At 44.7% G+C, this 18,596-nt stretch overlaps 1 protein-coding gene across 8 annotated transcripts in view; it reads left to right on the forward strand.

Moving 5' to 3' along the window:
- The window catches only part of ZHX2 (zinc fingers and homeoboxes 2), a 74,337-nt gene that overhangs the window by 42,059 nt on the left and 13,682 nt on the right, over positions 1 to 18,596 (forward strand). The window contains exon 2 of one of the 8 annotated variants that reach the window (XM_036404853.2): positions 6,761 to 6,846. The exons of the other annotated variants lie outside the window; for them this stretch is intronic. The gene's annotated coding sequence lies outside the window, so the exon portion shown is untranslated. The remainder of the gene's footprint in view (positions 1 to 6,760; positions 6,847 to 18,596) is intronic. 8 annotated transcript variants of the gene reach the window in all.

Raw genomic sequence — 18,596 nt, forward strand, 5'->3', positions numbered from 1 at the left:
AAAAGCAGTGTAAAGCTTCCAGAGCCTGCCATAACCTCCATCACCTTTGGGGATTCCTAAGAGTGGGTTTGAGCACAGGAAGGAGATAGGGTAGGCTGGGGGTCAGGTTTGCATCCCCTGGCACGTGATGTGATATGCCACCATGGTGGGGGCATTGGCAAGCACCAGGGGATGATGGTGCTCATCTCCTTTCCCAGCAGAGAACAGCTTCAGGGTGTCCTTTAAGCCTGAAGCTAACCAGGAAAGAAACAAACCAGCCCTGTGCTCAGCCCCTGTGCAGTTGTGATATATCTGGTACACACCAAGCTGTGCACTCAGGGACAGGATAAATGGAAAGAAGGGTGATGGTGACCTCCAAAAAGCTGCAGTGGTGGCAGAGGGGGAAGGAAGCAGTGATTCAGCTCCACTTGGTAGAAGAGTAAGGGACTCCAGAGAGCATTTAAATAGCAAAACAAGTCGAAGGTATTTAGAGGGTTTCATAAGCTGGTTGCAAAAGTAATAAACTTGAAAAAATCTCATTTATAAGGGTTGATAGTTTCAAGGCTGCATCTCTCAGCAGCCTCCCAGGGTTGGGAGAGCCATGTGATCATTCCAGTATCTTAGTTTGCTTCAGGCTCATGCAGGCTTTGTTTCAAACCTGTCTAGCACCTCCCTCTTCTTGTGCATCCATGCTCTCCTTGCTCAAAAGTGCTGGGTCTGTGAGAGGAGCCTTATTGTACCACTGCCAGTGACTGGGGCTTCCCACTTGGCAAATATGAAAGAAAAAATTGAAACAACATGCAACAAAGTAACTGGAAGGTATAGCTGGTGAATTACCCCTGCAAATCCCAGTCCCTGCTTCTGCCACACATCACTTGCCTGCCAGCAAACACAGAGCTGTGCCCATCAGGTGTCTGAGGCTGGTCATGGGTAGATACCTGTTAACTGTGGCTTCTCCTGCTCAGTCTGTGTGCTGTGCTCTGGGATGTGTCAGGGGAATGGAGCACTGGGCTCAGGTGTTCTGTGCTCTTCCCTGGCTGCTGAAACACACCAGTAAATTTAGTGGTGGCAACATCATCATAATGAGCATCAACAGCACAACTCTGCAACTTTCCACAGGTTGTTCCTTACAGAACCCCTTCTCAACACCCTGAGCACTGAGGTGACTTTACACAAACTGGCTGCTGACTGAACCTCTCCTTTAACATGTGCTGCTTTTGTATTGCTTTCTAATGCTGGGAATTTTGCAAGAAATGAAATTTCAAATGCATCAGCTCTTGCCCCATGCAGTGCAGGTTTGTGGCCTCAGCTGGTCCTGGTGTAGTGCCTGCTGAGGTGGAGGCTCCTGGGCTGTTTATTGAGTTGCTCACATTTTGTGTCACCTCCACAACTGTGGAACACCAGGTCTCTTTCCAGGAGGAGCCACCCTCTTCTGTGCAGCCTCCTTGGTTGCTGTTGGTTTGCTTTCCAGAGAACTCTCAGAGGATTAACCTTGGCAGCACTCTGTGCCTCTGCTCTTCCTCAAACACTCAGCCTTGAGAGCTCTGAAGGTGGGACAGCCCTGGGTCACCTCACAGGAAACTGAGATGTTCAAGGAGTTCATGTAATTAGCTGCACTTTCCTTCTTAGGTACTCCCAAATCTGCTTGAGCCAAGGAGCCAGCTGTCCTGTTTGCTGGCCAGAACATTCTGCAAAGATCTCATTGTGTGTCCTGGGGCTTTCCCTGGTGCTTCCTGCTGGTGGGAGCCTCAGCTGGGATGGCAACACAGACCCAGAACGCTGGAGATTCAAGTACGGAACACAAAGGAAAATTAGGTTGTGTCTGCTCTACAAAGGCTGGATTTTATTCCAGACAATTGGAAGGTGGGGGTGGGAGAGCTTTGTATTCCTGTGGATGAATCTGGTGAATTGCTTTTTTGTTGATTTGTTGGGTTTTTTTACTTGATCAAAAGGTGGCTGACAGCATGGCTAGATCCACACATGCTGCCAGTCTGTGCATCCTTCCCTGGGTGGGTTACTGGAGGTGCCTAGTGCTCCTCTGCTGCTCCTTATCCCCTTCTCCAAGACCCTCCTCATCATGGCTGGGTGTCACATTGCTCTGTGCACCTTCAGCACAGCAGCAGTTGACTCCAAGTGAGCCACCCTTTCCCAGGGGGTGCTCCTCCCTTTGCAAGGTTGGTGCCATTCTGCTGGATCCCTTTTGCTCCTTGCCCTCTGCAGGGTACAAGCACACCCAGCTCATTGCCTGAAGGGTTTGAGCAAAATCTGTCTGGCTGCATGTGTTGAAATTTGTTCAGTTTATCCCTAAAACAAATTTGCCTGTGTGGGGCTATTGTCAGGGACAGTAATGCTGGGTGTAGCTTGTTGCTCCTGAGCCACCAATTGTGGAGCATGTAGCTTGTTGCTCAAAATTGCTATTTTTACCATAGTGTTAGCAGAGAGTTTTGAAGTATATTGACTGGTGAAGACAGCAATATTTAACACCCTTTTTATTCTACCTTCAAAGCAATTTACATCTAATAGTCCTCCTGACTCCCATATTAGCAGGGACATAGTGTGTAAACTCTTTGGGACAAGGAGTGGGGCTTGTTTGAGTTTGTAGCAGTGACATTGTGATTGGAGAAAAACTGTTGATCTGGGTAAACCTTCTTGCCATAGAAATCCTGCCTAGGAATCATGCAGAGAAATGACTTTACATGAATAACTCAAAAATGCTGGAGAAGGTATTAGGATTGAGATAGTTCAGTGCAGTCAAACAGTATCTTGTATTTCTCTAATTGATGTAAAGCAGTTTTATCTGTCTTGGGGGGGGGGGGGGGTGTTCTTTTCTTGTTTAAAGTTCCAGAAATCTACATGGGAGATCTTAAAATTGGATGAGTATTGTGTGAAGGCATTTCTGAGTTAAGCTGTAACCTGAAGCATAAGAAAAAGGTTTTCTTAACTTGCTGTAGTAAATTATATTTTTAGTAAATTATATTTGAACCAGTGTTGCATGCCATTAAATATATGGTGAATCCCATCTGACAGATGTGCCAAAAAGGAGTCTGAGATAATGTGACCAAAATGTCATGCAGTAACCACAGTCACATAAGAGAGTAATTTCCTGGAATATAATCCTCAGGGATTGTAAAATTAAATTTTAAAATGTATCCCTATTTCTATCTTGCCCCTTGTAAAGTACAACCAGTGGAAATTGTTAACTCCTTGGTGGTTCTTACAGCAGCTTGTGAATATTAAACTTCTTGTTGGGTCTCTTTTTCCTACTCCAGTTTCACATGCCAAGGAGAAAGTGAATCCCTGCACCATCCATGGCAGCACACACTTGTAGTGCACATGATGGAGGTTCCCCATAGAGATGTGGATGTTTTCTGCTTTGTTCTTCAGGTCTAACAGATGTTTTCAAGTCTTCAAGTTTCCTGAAACAGTGACCATTTTGGGTTCTACCACTGCTGCCTATCAATGGGCAGAAAAAGAGTCTGGGCTTGTTTTGGGTTTATTTAGGATATGTTCAACTAGAAGGCACTGCCTGTAGTTAAGGATGTAAGGAACTGGTGCTGGCACTAATGGTGGTGTTCTCCAGGGATCTTTTACACCTTTAGAGATGTATGATCTAATTATGGCAGAGTATCCTAAAGCTGTGGTAATTAAACTGAAGAGATTGCTGAGGTTGTAGGGTATGGTTTTCTGAGTTAACTTCCAAACCTGTCTCTAATCTGTGTTTTAAACATTGACTTCAGCTTCCAACTAATCTTCCTTAGCTTGCACTGTGTTAGTCAAGCAGCTAACTGGGAACTCTGGCAGGCTCCAGTTAGTTTGCATAGTTCTTATTGAATTAGATTAGAAAAGCACTGTGGAATTTGAAAAAAAAAGCAAAATGTGGAATCGTGATCTTTCCTTTTTATGTAGACTTTTTGAAGGAGGAAGACTGTGATCTCTTTGTCTATGTGAATCATCAGATGACTAACAAAAATACAGGAAAAATGTATTTTATCGTTGCTGCCTTGTCCAGGATTCTGAGCTGAGATGGGCAGGCCTGGAGGTTGGGCTAAGAACTGGGCAGGAGTGAGGGTCATGGCAGTTCCTGTGCATTTGGCAGGGGAGAAGAGCCTGGAGTCCTGTCCAGGGCCCTGCTGGTAAAGGGAGCTGCCCCTGCCCAGTGGGATTCCAGAGCAGCAGGGCTGTGGGATTCCAGAGCAGCAGGGCTTCCCTTTGGCCATTTGAGCTAAATCCAGAAGGACTGCAGGAGGCTGAGAGAAAAGCTGTTTCTCCTTCATTCTCCTCTTCCCTTCCTCTCCAAGTCCTCACAGCCCTTTGTTGCTGATGATTTCTTTCTCTCTCCCTTCTAAGCAACCCCAAAATCAGTAGAAGTGCAGCCCAACATCTGCTGTTTTCATCATCTGCTTACAAATTTGCCCTTCCCCTCAGGAAAACCCATCAAAATACCCATGTACACACACAACAAACTTACAGCCCCACCAGGATAAATGCTGTATTAAAATCACATATGTAACATCATCAAGCTCTGGTTTAAGCAGGGCAGATGGAAAATGCCCTGCTGACCTAATGCCCATTAAAAATAATATCTGTACCTAGTGTCAATGGGCTACTTTCTTCTTTCACTTTCCTTTCCTTTTCTTATCATTACTGTGCTTTCTCTTCAGAAGAAGTTCAGTGCTGCATTAAAGGGATTACAGGTTCTTTTCATCTTACCTCTTTTTTCCCCCAATTTTACTTCTTCCCAGCAAGCCTCAGGGGTTTTTTTGGTTTGGGTTTTTTTTTTTCCTTTTTTTTTTTTTTCTTTTAAAGCAATTGATTTATTGCTCTTCTACCTGCTGGGAAAGATTGACCTGCTACTGAGCATCTTCAGACAGTCCTTCTTACAAGTCACTTGGGACTGAAAGCAAGCAGAGGGACAGGTTGAAAGGTGTTTCTTTCCTGATGCTATTTACACTCTAAGCAAACAGTGATGGCATGTGCTGGTTTTATATAGCTGGATACACATTGTGTGAGTGTGTACCTGCATCTTGAAATGGGGCTGTCCAAGGAGAAAAGACTTTTTTTTTTCTCCACCAACACTCTTGATTTCTCCAAATCTGAATTAAATCTGAGTGCACTTTTTGTCTTCACTCTTTCTCTCATACTGTGCTTTTGGTGAATTTTTGCTGTGCAGTTTTGTTTTCACAAGTTTCAGGCTATGCTTTGTTTCCTGTGAAACATGAAGTGTGGATTCCATCTGGGAACATTTCAGTGGGTCATATAACTTGTGGTTCTCTTCCTTTGCTGCCCTGTCTCTGTGTGCACGTCTGTGCCAGGGGACATGAGAAGGGCAGCACTGCTCAGCCACCATGCAAGTAGTGAACGAGGAATGATGCCCTTCACCTCACTTCTGTTCAGTGCAAACCTGATGGACCATGGAGGCTCTTTCATTGTTCAGCATCTAAAGCCTGAAAAGATATTTCAGGGCAGTCTGGACAGGGTTGCCTTTTTTTTTCCCTCCAGTTCCTGCCAACTTGATACCAACACTAAATTGTTTTGCCTTCAAAGGAACAAACCTGACGTCCAGGATGGTTGTTCTTCATCCTTTCTAAAGGATGAATCAGCCAGCACTGAATTTCCTCAGACCCATCTTCTGCTTTCATGTGTTGGTCTGAAAACACTGACCTCAGGAGCTGGGCTGATTTATTCCACAAAAGCAGGAAAATCTGTCTATTCTTGTTTGAATTCAGTTTTAAAAGAATAAGATCTAGAATTAAAAGCAAATGATGAGGAAAAAAAACAGGCCCTTTTAAAATTTGCTTTCTTATACCTAATATTAAGGCTATTTTCTCACTTGCTCATGCAAGAGCTAAGGCCAAGTTGCATGGACATTGCCCTTGAAGTCTGTTAGTCAGTGTCACCTTTCATCATTAGGGGACAGCCAGAGATGCCATGGTTGAACTTTGGTGAGTGACAAAAGAGACCAATAAAGATTTACACACTGGCCCTGCTCTGAAGATGAATCAAATGTGGGGTTGACCCATCCTGTCTCATTTCTCCTGTCCCTTCTTGGCTGGGGGTGGTTTGGATGGAATTAACTGATGTGAACTGGCAGGACTAGGAGAGGAGGGGTTCCAGAGCTGATTTCAGCAGCCGATCCAATTTCTCAGCAGTTTTGTGTACAATTGGGCTGTGTTTCATCATATTCACTTTATTAAAATAAGTGTTACAAGAGGACTGCTCAGGGACAGAGTGAGGATTTTCCATTGCAGGCTCTGCAGTCTGTTCCTGCTTCCTGGCTCTCTTTCCTCCTCTTGCAGTACCACACATGGGATAACTTTGCTTTAGAAATTATATTTTTTTTTCAAAAAGGCAGAGGCCCATGGCCTGCATGAGCAGGGTGGGATTTTAAGGATTTCTTGTTTGTTCCCTTTCTCTCCCCTCTGATTTTATCCTTTAATTTAGTGTTGTGAGTCCACAGTACATACCAGGGAAACAGAATGAGCTGGATCACATACAGCCCAATTCCCCTCCAAGCCCAAAGCAGCCCTGCTCTACAGGGACTCCCTCTCTGGAGCATTTCTGGAGACCACACAAGCCAGGAACTGTGTGAACAGTTTTGGTTTCTTCTGCCTAAGCTTCCTTTACCCTGTGAACATTTTGGTGAGGGTAGAGAAGACAAAAGGTGTTGGAGGAGAAGCAGATCACTTCCACAAAGCAAAGAAATCATGAAGAGAAAAGGAACTTTGGGGAGAAAACACAAAAGTAATTCAGTAATTTTTTTTTCCTTGGGCTCTTCTTTCAGGTGAGAAGCCTGCAGTAAGTCTTGACCTAGTTCCCTGAATATCACAGAAGTGTTGAGGTAGGAATTGCTTCAGGAAATGTTCATGGGTGAGTGTTTCCCTGCCAGAAGGCAGCTGATCTGCTGGAAATGAGCTCTCCACATAAGAGTCTGTTTTGTCAATGCTTTTGTTGGGAAAAATGTCTAAAATCCACAGTAGATATGAGAGGTCATGGCTGATGAATGCTCCTCTGAGATCTGGTTTCAAGTCTCTGCCATCTCCAGCCTTACTGATGGCACTATTGTTTGTCCCCATCCCTGCTTCTTATTTGGATTTTGGGGTCAGGTCACTTCAAATAATAGCATCACCTATTGCTGTGGAACATGGCTTTTCCTAAACTTCAGAAACTTCTATGTAATTAAATCTTCACATAAAGCTTCAGGAGAAATAACCCAGGACCACTCCAGTGTGGGCTGTCCCAGTGCTTGAGGCACCCTTGCAGGTGATGAGGCAGGGAGGGAGTGCCTGTGAGAGGAGGTCCAGGGGAGGAAGTCTGGGGAGCTTGTGGCTCAGTTTTGGGTTGCCTGTAGTGACACAAGAGGTTTGGCTACATGGCTAACTTCAGACTAGCCAAAGACAAGATCCTAGCTCCCACGTGCATGGGGGTGCTGAATTGCTCAAGTTTTCATCAAAGAGCCTGGGCAGGGGCTGTGTTTAGATGGAAAATGTGTAGTGGCAGAGACAAGCTTGGGAGCCTTGCTGTTTTCCAGTTGGTCCCAGCAGAACATCAGGGAGCTTGTGGGTGCTCCTGGCTCCACACTGGCCAGGCTGCCCAGGGCAGTGGCAGGTCTGTCTGTCTGTCCTCCAGAAGGAGGTGCCCTCAGCGACCATCCTGCTGTTGCATGTGGAGACCATCTGAGAGCTTGGCCTAGTTGCCTTAATTCCACTCCCTTCTGTGTGGAGAATGATTTGGGAACTACCAAGGTAATATTTCATGCTGTTTAGGAAACAAAATAAATTGATTGGGCTTTACAAACCCAGCAAACCAAGCAACCTGCAAATGACCCAGCAGCTGGTTAGCAGCTGGGACTAAGCCACGTTTCAGCAGTGAGGCTGTGGAAGTGCTGCCTTTCCCCAAAGTTTTGGTTCCCAGGGGTGGCAGGATTGCCAGGGTGGCAGCAACAGCCAGAGCTTTGCAGCAGCTCTTTCTCTGCCCTCTTTTCTGTGCAGCAAAGTCTGTGGAGAAAAGGAGGCTTGGTGCTGGTGGGTTGCCATGGAAAGAGCTGCCACGTTGCACAGAGTTCATACTGGAGTGTTTGGTGGCTGTTTCTTTTTGAGAGAAGAATTTTCACAAACATTATAAAACCAGGTGACCATCTAAATTAACACAAGCTGGTGACAGAATCAGTGTCTTTTGAAATTATATCATTAAGAGGGGGTTTTTTGTTTGTTTTTGTTCCTTCCCTTGGAAGGAGCACACATGTGTTTTGGCCAACAAATACTGAATAATAGTGTCACACTGGATTTTGGTGACTGGATGGTTGGAGCCTGTTTTGCAGCTCGGAGGAGAGAGCAGGAAGGAGGAGGGTTTGCTACAGATGGTGGGGGTGAGCATAAGCCCTGGGCACGCTGCTGCAGGCCTCGTCCTGGCATCCCAGGAACAGGAGGAAAAGAAACTGAGTTTTAAAAAATTCTTTTAAAAAAGTTTAAACAAATACTCTTCAGTGAGAAACTGTTTTATGGAGCAGTTCTCCTCCTTTGCTGCATTTCTCAAGTATTGCTCAAGCATCATTGTTACAGTTTCTTCATCTGGAGGAGTATGAAGTGGCCCTTGGGGAAATCCAAGCTCCAGGGAGACAGAGAGGTGATGCCAAAGCTGGGAACAGTGAGCACTCTGGGATTGAAACCTGTGGGAGGAGATGGGAGGAGCCAAGTGCTTGGTCACACTTAGGTGTTCTGATGGCAAATGCTGGTTAGAAATAAATGAATGGGAGATTTAGCCAGTTCTTCTCTTGTTGTTTTCCTTGGCATTTTATTCCTCAATATAGTAATAATTTCTCCATGTGAAACATGGTTCCTTTTGGGTTTGGGATTATAAGGGGTGTTTTGTGCCAAAGTATCTAGGCTATGGATGGTCCAGGTCAAGCTCAGTTATGAAAGTAGGAACTGGTTTGATCAGTATCCCTTGATGCTTCAGATGAAAAGTAGAAGAATCTAAACATGTCCTGCTTTGTATCATGTGCTGTGGAAAAAGTCTCCAAAGGCTTGGATTGTGCTAATCTCACTGTATTTACAACTGTGTCGATTCCCACTATTTTTTAATACATATCAGGTCTTATTTGCAAAGATTCTTTTTGCTCTCTTTTGCTGTATAGTTCCAGAAGAATCCCTGGTTCTTTTGAATTGGGATATTAAATAGTTAGTGAATGATTCAGTAATCATTTCCTCTTTGTATTTCTGGAGTGAAATGAAAATGCAGAGACATTTGCATCCTGCTAAATCCCACTTTTTTCCAGCAGCATAGTGTTGGGGTGTGCTCATCCTCTGTCCCCTACATCCCATGTTGGCATCTTTTCCCAGAGCTCCAAGGTGCTGGCAGCTCCTGTCCTGGCCTAGGGACCCTCATTTCAAGGGCCATTTGAGGGAAAGGTGGGACAGGCTGAATTTAGAGCTGCTGCATTGAAAAAAAAAAGTTGTATATACGTGCACACACAGGCTGGCAGATCAAACACAAACAGAGGAATGTTGCACAATGGAATCACATACTGTTAGGTGAAATGAGATCAGTCTGCCAAGTTTCTGGCCTCTTGAAGACAAGAATATACCTGGGAATTGGAGACCCTTATATTACACAAGACCCCAGGTGGTCTTGTAGTATCTAGGTGGAAAAAGTTGTCTAGAGAGACTGAGGGCAGAGCTCTGGCACTCACTCAGACTCATCCTTGCAGCAGGTCTGGGTAGAATTCACCAAAATTAAAGGCTCCCAAAAGCAGCCACTGCTCCCCACTGGCCTGCAGCACTGGATAGGGGAAGAAGGATCCCATGCTGGGGAGGGGGACAGGTTTGGGTCTGTGGGGTGCAGTCACTGGGGGAGTGTTTCCAGCCCAGGCAGGGAAGCCCAGCTCTGTGTGACAAGGGGGAAGGATTGCATTGTGCGCTCAACTTCTGGCACGGACAAAGGTCCTTTGTGGCCCTGCCAAATCCTCCTGGCAGCAGAGCTGTTACTGTGCTCAGAGGGCAGTGGCTCTGCCCTGTGACAAACTGCAGCAGCCAGGGTGTGCAGGGAGGAAGAGGAAGCTCGTTTGGCCCCGTGATCTCCGGGGAAAATGGCGTTTGTGTGCCTGCCTGCCTGCCAGGTGCCTGTAGGGACACTGAAATGTTCATAGCCACCCGAAACCTCAGCGTCCTGTGGGGCCAGACAGGCCTTTTCCCCATAAGTAAGCACAGTTTTGAAAGGCTTTCTAACTCTGGGGGTTTTGTTGGCTTTTGGGGGGGTTTGATTAAAAGTTCTATTTATAGTCAGGGATTTTCCCAAGGAAAATAAATATTTGATTGGGAGCGTATTTGGACGACTGAAGAAATTAGAATAGTGTCACTTGGTGACTAACTTAAACAGCTTTTGATTTCTCGTTTCATAGGGTGTAGAATGTCTGGAACATCAGTGCTGCTTCAGCTGGTTTCTGGTTTCTGATGGCAGACAGGAGGTGGTGTCTTGGTCTTGTCTTAGATGCCTCAAATGGCCAGTAAGGAAGGTGTTATGTAATCTGCAGTGAAAGGAAAGCATGCAAATGTTTCAGAAGGATCTTGCTGGACTCCTAATTTATTGTCTCTCAGCCTCTTCTGTGGAACATGTGGTAGGTTCTCTGTCACACAATTACACTAGGGTTACACTAAAACAAAGTGCTTTGTATGTGTATGAGGACTGGGTGCTTACTAAGAGAAGGAGAAATAATGAAATACACTTTGAAAACAAAGTGCTGAGATAAAACTTGAAGGTAATAAGGAGGAAATTATGTGTAGGGTTGATCTGAGTGGGAATTGCAAGGGATGAAGTACAGCAGATGTAGTAAAACAACTTCAACAAACACAAGCACAGCATGTGATTCAAATGAGAGAAAGCAGTGTAACTAAGCTTTTTTTAGATGGTCACTTTTTCAGCATTTGACCTCACAGCTGGCTGAGGAACTGACCAAAGAATAATATGATTCGTGCTAGGAATGCTGAGCTTGTATCACCAACAAGCAGAAAAAAATGTGTGCTCTTGACTGCAAATGGTGTGGGTCAACCCATGCAGGGCCTCCAGAGAGAAGGGAACAAGTGTATGGATGGTGCCCACAGACTTTGTGTGAGATGGAATTGTCACAAGAAGATCTCTGTTACATGGGAACCCTCTCTAAAATACTTGTTTTTTCCAGAATTTTGGCAAAAAGTGTAAAGGGGAAGCGTTCTTGAACTTTATGATTCAAGCAGAGGAAGGACAGGAGGAGTCGGTGTGGTTTGCTAATGATCTGCTGTGCAGCAGCTGCAGAGGAAGGGAGCTTTTCTTTTGTGTAAGGACGGGGAGGTTTAGCAACCTTGGCTGAGAAGCTTCTCTCTTGTATATGTGCACCTGGCCCAATGAGTGATTTCTGAGAGAAAACAGAAGAGTTCAGACCTTTTATCTTAAGACTTTTGCTTCCTCCCATGAGCCTCCTGATGAAAGTTGTGGTGGTTTTGTGACTTAGGTCCCAGCAAAAAAGCACCAAATCTAAGAGTACCTGCTGCTTTTACAGGGGCTGTTAAATGTTTTCCACTTGTGAGCTGGGAGGGTAAACTGAATTTACTGGAGATTGGAGCAGTAACCAAAAACCTCAATGCAGTTTCCAGCCCTGCTGAAGACCTTGGGTAAGGCATGATTTTTGCACTCTGATATCCAGTTTGGGTGGCAGCAAGCTGTAAATTGATTTGGCCATTTAGCAAAGCCTCTGCCATGTTCTCTTCATGCCTTAATTGCCCATTTGAGCAATGGGAATAATAGCAGTGCCTTAACTCACAGTCCTGCTGTGAGGATAGGTATCTTAACAGCTGTAAAACCTCCAAATATTGGACCTGTGGGATCCTCTGATCACCATGGGTCATTAACTTATCTAAGGCAGGCTCCTACATGAGGGGAAAGGACCTAAAAAAATATTTGTTTTACATGGTGGGTGGAAGTCATGTCACTGCTTTTAGATGCTCTAAATGTGGAACTTTTATCACCAGGCCACTTTTAAAACAGCCTTTTCTTTAAGCAAGCAGAGCACAACAAAAGGTAATGTACACGACAAGATGAGAGTGAGTGAAAATTACTTACAGCAAGATATTTGCAGTGCCCCTCATTTGAACCAAATCTGCTCATCACCAGGAAGCTGAGGAGATCAGACTGATGCAAAGCACTGCCTATGGAATTTTCCCAAGCATCTCACTCCTCTTAACCAGCAGCAGCCAACTTTCCCATGTGCTGATTTTTGTCTCTGTCATGGCTAAGAGGTCAGGTTCTGGCTATAGTCGTGACAAAATTGAGTCAGGTTTGAGAAAGGAAATGTCTTCCTAGAAATATTGGGGTTCATCTGTACCACAGGAGTCTCCTAATAGAGCAGGTCACTGAACTGTGTGAGTTAGGCCAGCAGCTGACTCTGTGTGCTTAAAATTGGAGCTGCCCTGAAGTGCCTTGGACATCAGATTTGTTCGGTACCCCCTGGCTGAGTTTGGAGGTCACTGGGTGCTCAGGTCCTGTGAAAAGCCGTGTGGCAGTTTCCAGGAGTGGTCCTGTTTTGAAAGAAATGTGTCTAAACTCCTGTTAATGGAAGTGTTGAGGTGAAACATTTCCCTTTCATTGCTGTGCAAGTGCTCAGTGTGGTGGGCTTTAAAGACACATCTTTGTACCCCAAACCCAGCTTTGGGGCTTCTTCCTTCAATAGCATCTGGTACTGTAGCTCAAGAGTTTCCATTCAGGAAATTATTATTCTTGGTTTTTACAGTTTATAAGCCAGACTTGATGTTTTAAAAGGCAAAATTACCATGTACTGAAGTTTTTCCAGTAGTGCAGAGGTTCAGACTGTGTAAGCAGTGTCAGTGAAGACAACTTCAAGCAATAGCTGTTGAGTTCACCCATGTGTAGGCAAGTGGGTGGGGAAATGGAACAGGAGAGAACAGCAGTGCTTGTGGGCCACAGGTAAAACCATCCTGTGGCAGGAGACATTATGCTGCTCTGCTTGTAGTGTGTTATCCTCCAATCTGTAGGTCTCACTGGGGAACGTGAAGATACAGAGAGAAGCCACTGGGAGGGAGGAAAGAGGTGCAGTGATTCATCAGCTGCACAAATCACAAACCATCTGCCTTTTCTAATACAGGGTGAGTGAGTCAAACAGGGAGCTGTGCAGCTATAGACACACAGGTTACTAATGTTTTCTGTTAATTACTGAGCTCCTTCCTCTGTCCTGGGAGTTCCATAGACTATTTCAGTGCTGCAGTTGTGGTGAATGAGGCTGATGGAAAGGCTGCTTCCCACATTGGACAAATAGAGTTGGCCCAAACCTCCCACAGGTGTGTGTGCTGCTTGTCTCGCTGAGACACGACATGCTGGTGACAGAAGTTTCTTCTCTTTTACCCTCAAATCTAAACACTTCTTAGGAGTGGTCACCAAAACAGCCTTGTGGCCTTAGCCTTCTCTCCTTCCCTCCATCAGGTCCTCTGGGGGCTTTTTCCCATTTTCTGCTGTGGTGTGTGCCGTGTACTTGTCAGAGCCAAGGCATGCAGGGCTCTAGGGGCTACTTCTTGAGAAGTGAGAGCTCTTGGGGTTTTTTTGAGAAATTTAGAGCTCATTTCTACCTTGCAGCCTTGCAAGAGGGCTGTTTATATGATTTTTATTTTGTTTTCCCCATTGCAATTCACCTGCAAAAGTGTTTGAGTGCCTTGATAATTTTATTTTGGAAGTAGTGGACACTCAGCTGACTAAAGGCAGGGTGCTGTGGTTCCCAGAGCAGAAGAATTTGAGAAGGGAGCCAAGTAGTGTAAGAAGTATTAAAGCAGGAAAACTTCTGCACTGTTGATTAAGTTTTGTAAGCAAAGTAAAAAAATTGAATGTCTTGATTCTGTCACAGCTCATGTTCTTTCTGCTTTGGAAGAATTTAACTTAGAATGTCTCTATAGTAACAATAAAATCTGAGGAGAAAAAATACATGATAATATATAAAATATATAGTTACACTGGAAATGTATACAGCTGTTCCTTGTCTAGGTGGCAGTGTTATGGAAGGACAGATGACATGAAGGAGAAAGTGGACCAGATGTTGCTGTTTAGATATTTGATCTAAACTAATAAGAAATTATTACTAAAATCTGTTCTAAGCAAAGAATACTTATTTTAACATATCCACTATTTCCTAGAAAAATACTGCTCTTTCAAGTGTATCTGAAAAGAAGTTAAGCTGAGCATTCTAACAGGATAAACTATTTTTTTCTGCATAAAAAACAGATACATCCAGATACATTAACCCACTAAGCAGAACAGATAATTTTTACTTTGTGTCTGTAAGTCTGTGTCCTCCTACCACATCATGCTAGATGAAAACTCAATATGAAAAATTATTTATATCCAGTGACTTTAATTTAGTCCAATGATGAGAACTCAATGAGTTGCACAGACAAGTAATTAAACTTATTAGAATGAATGTTTTTATAGCTTTTCTGTTTCTCTTGTTAGAAGTCTGTTAGTCTTTATTTCTCTCTTCTGAACATGCAAGTACCCACCCTAGGAGTAAACACTGAACACACCACTGATTAAAGGAGAGAATTTGGACAGGGTACATGATTGCTGTTTTGGTGCTTGCTGCCCCTGGAAGCCACCAGTGGAGGGTGTTGGACAGAGGATCAGCCCAGCCCCTCTGTGGGTGTTGAGAACATTTGCTGATGGACCTGACTGTACCTGGCATGGGTTGTTCGTGCATCATCTTGCTTGGAAGAGCTCAGTTTGTATTCCTCCTTCCCAAAGGAGAGAGCAAGGCCTCAGCAGGGCAGCCACCATCACCCTGTGGGTTTGGAGTGCACAGCCAGGTGCCACTGGGATTTGGGCTCCTTTTGTGTCCCTGAGCATCTGTGACTCCAGAGCAGGGCAGCAGCCAAGTCAGGGGTCCAGCAGGTCTGGGTGCCTCTGGCAGGAGCTCACACTGCAAGGAATAAAAGCTTTTCCCAGTCAGGGGTCCTGCAGGTCTGGGTGCCTCTGGGTGCAGGAGCTCACCCTGCAAGGAAAAAAAGCTTTGCCCAGACTGCACCAACTTCACAAACCAGTGGGAGCTGCAGTGACCACACTTACCCACGTCCCTTTTTGTGAGCAAGCTGTGGGTTGCCAGCCCTTTTTCTGGAGGAGAAAGCAGTGCCTGGGAAGCAAGGAAACATGGATTTTGTCCCCACCTTGGCACTTCAGTGTTCTTCTCCCTCCTGCTCTGGTGTGTGCTCTCCTGGAGAAGGACCATCTCCTGCCTTCACCAAGATTATGACCATGTCTTGGGTGGAATAAGTGACTGTTGCTACAATATAAGTATTTTTTCAGGGCATGAACCAGTTTGTAAAGTGCAGTTTCTAATCATGAGTAGATTTTTTTTCAGAAAACAAAAAAGTAGTCAGGCCTAATCTAGTTTTTAGCAACTGAATTAAGCCTGCATTTAAAAAAAGGCAAAAAAAGTACAAGCCAGTGATTGCAGATTGGTACTTATAATAGAAAATTCACAGCATGCAATATTCAACTTCCCCTTTTCTGGGGAGGGGTTGGCCTCTTGTCTTCATACCACCATTTTCCCCACATCTTTGGCTTAACAGCAGCTTGAATGAGAACATTTTAGTTCAAAAGAACAGCCTGTTAGCAGTGTACTCTGAAATAAGCCTATTGCCTGGTGCTGCCACACAGCCTATTCTGGTGAAGCCTACAAAGGGGTTTTTTTCCCCAAAATACCTGTGTTTTTCAGAGTAAGTTTTTCTATCTCTACACAGTGGTCACATCACAGCTGAGCTGTTAATGTTAAGAGGCAGCTTTTGTGTGATTAACTTCATCATGCAGTTCTCTGGGATTTTCTGCAGCTGTTGGTGCCTTTTAAAAACCCTTTCATTCCACCCTCAGCCCAACAAAACTTGATTCTTGTTTTATCTTTGTGTTTTTAGAGTCTCTCAGTGACTGTGATGTAGGGGGGTGCAGGGCAGAGGTGGGATGTGCACTGGGTTTGCTCCTGCCCCCATTCATGTGCTGACATCCAGTTTCATAGAACTTGTTGCTGGGGAAGTCAGGAGTCCCAGAGGCACTTTGGTTTGCTGATCACCTTTGGAAGGTGTGAGTCTCTGATCCTTTAAAGAAACAAAAATTATCAGTTGTTGCTTTCCTGTAGAAAAATATTCGTGGTCACAGCATCCCACAGATATCCATGTGGGATTTTTATTATAATTAGAGATGTCTACACCAACATATGCAAACTTTCAATTTTATTTTTTCATCTCTGCAAAAATTATTACTATAACAGTCTGTATACCTCCCCTTTAATGGGGATTTATTCAGCTTACAAAAAACTGTAGAGATGTTGGAGCTCTCTGCTGGTCTGACTTAAATGCTGTTTTAAAAGCTCTGCCCTAATTCACAAAACCTGCCTTTCTTTCTGTGTGGGTTTGTTGGGTTTCTTTGTGAATCATTACAGTCACAATCATGCAGGAATTATTTGCCCTGGTTTGCTTCCACTTATTCTTCTGTATGTAATTAAGCAATGTTCTTAAGTGTTTTATCACAGAGGAGAGCAACAGCATGTTTTTTGCTGTGCTTGCTGATGTGCTTTTTGATATTACTGTAGCAGCTGCATGCTGAAAGCAGTTGTAAGGAAGGAGGAACATCACCCTAGGCATGTTTCTTTTTTTGCACTGTGAAATGTGAATCTCCCCTCTCATCCTTGTGCTTGTAGGAGAAAAACGTTACCACAGCTTTAATGAGCGTGAGTTCAGCATCTCTGGGGGGGAGCAGGATGACAGCTCTGCCCTGTGCTGCTTCTGTTTGCATTGCTGCAGCCTTCCTGGACAAAGAGCAGGTGGTCAAGGCAGGTTTATGATGCTGTCAGGTAATATCAGTTAGTTTCTGATAGCAGAGTTTCTGCTCTGCTCTGAACTTGAGCGTGACTTGTGGGCAGCCACACAGTGTTAAAATCTGAGACACAGAGGGACACAGCATTTGCATCCAGGGATCCCCAGGCTTGTGAGAAGAGATGGCTGAAGGTATCCAGGAATGAGCAGAGTCACTGGGGTCCCTCATGGTGTGGTTGGTCACACATCCTGGAAGGTGTGGCAAATTCTTCAGCTCAGGACAAGGGAAAAGGTGGTGTCTGTGCCTTAAAAGCAGCCTGCAGTGTTTGCAAGGTGGAGATCAGCAGGTGGACACTGCCTGCTGTCCCAGGGCACAGCTTGGCACCTCTGTTGAGCTTTGCTGAGATCCACTTGCTGTGAAATGAAGTGGGATGGTATTCCAGAAGCCAGGGACTGAACAGTTTGTGCCCAACAAGTTCTTACTGGTGAGCTCTGTGCTCCTCCTCTGTTACTGCTGCTGTGTCCTCAAGCTGGGGAAGGGGTGTGGGAAAGCTCCAAGGAGGAGTTTTTACCTTTGTGATATTAAATGTCATCTTCAGACAAGGGGGGAGTGGGTGTTAAATTACAAGGGTGTAATTTGCTATTGCTTGTCCTGTGCAGCTGAGAGGATGCTGATTGTGGAGACTGAGCTCCTAAGCAGTAAAATAAAATGTTTCCACCCTCTTCAAACATCAGCCAGCCCTTGCAAATGAACACTGCTAGATATTTGTGTGCTTATTTGCAGTTATCCTCATGCTGGTGGTTTCCCCCCTGTTCATTTTCAAATGAAGCCAGGTGTTGGGACCTCTCTGCCAGCACAGGGCAGAGCAAACAATGCAGTAAGATGAAAAAATAAAGAAATATTTGATTGGCAAATGACACAAGTGTCCCTAAAGTGTTTGGGTTTTTTTCTGTTTGTTCTTAAAAGTGAGGTTTATCTGTGAAAAGTAAAGATACATTTGCATTGCCTGGGAGGTTCAAGCTCTTTCTTTACTCCAGCCCTTGGCTGAAGGCAAGGTGCAGCACAAAGCAGTGATAGTTCTGATGCACTTTTTCCTTTCTGCTAAAATTAAAGTTTTCCATGCTTTTGAATTAGACATACCCTCAAGTTTGGTTATCTTTAGACAGCCTTTTCCAGATTCATTCATGTTCTGTGGCATGAGGGAGAGATGCTGCTTGTTTTCACTATCTCCCCCCTGCCCTACCACTTCCCCAGCTCACAGGTTTTTAAACGATGCTTTGTGAAACTGAGCTGTGTCCAGGTGCCACGGAAAATTCCCGCTCTGCCACCACCTTGGAGGGGCCTGTGGGAACAGCAGTGCAGAAAAGGAGTTCAGTTTCTACCCAGATATTTGCCTTTTGTTCTGGTGGAGGTAGGGTGTAAAATTTAGCTATGTGCACGAGGTAAAGATGCAAGAGAGTGAAAAGATTTAAATATTCAGCAAGAGAAACCTTTTGGATTTGTTTTTATCATCCCTTAGCTTGCAGTGTACAGTTCCCTTATGCTGATGGAAGGTGGCATTGCTACACAGGCAAGCATTTTCCAGTGCCAGCCAGGCCTAAAAACCCTATTTGTTTTTCCTGTGTGATTCTCTGCAGTTTCCCCAGTCTGGGGCCAGGATAGGAAATCTGGCATTTCCTCAGTCAAGCACAGAGTTCCCATTAAGATCTCACTTCATTCTCCTGTCAGATGCTCTGTAGCTGTTTTAACAGGAGTTCCATTGAGCAGAGGATACTGGTTGGATTATT

This window comes from Molothrus ater, chromosome 1 (genome assembly GCF_012460135.2).
Source record: "Molothrus ater isolate BHLD 08-10-18 breed brown headed cowbird chromosome 1, BPBGC_Mater_1.1, whole genome shotgun sequence".
Classification (NCBI taxonomy): domain Eukaryota; kingdom Metazoa; phylum Chordata; class Aves; order Passeriformes; family Icteridae; genus Molothrus; species Molothrus ater.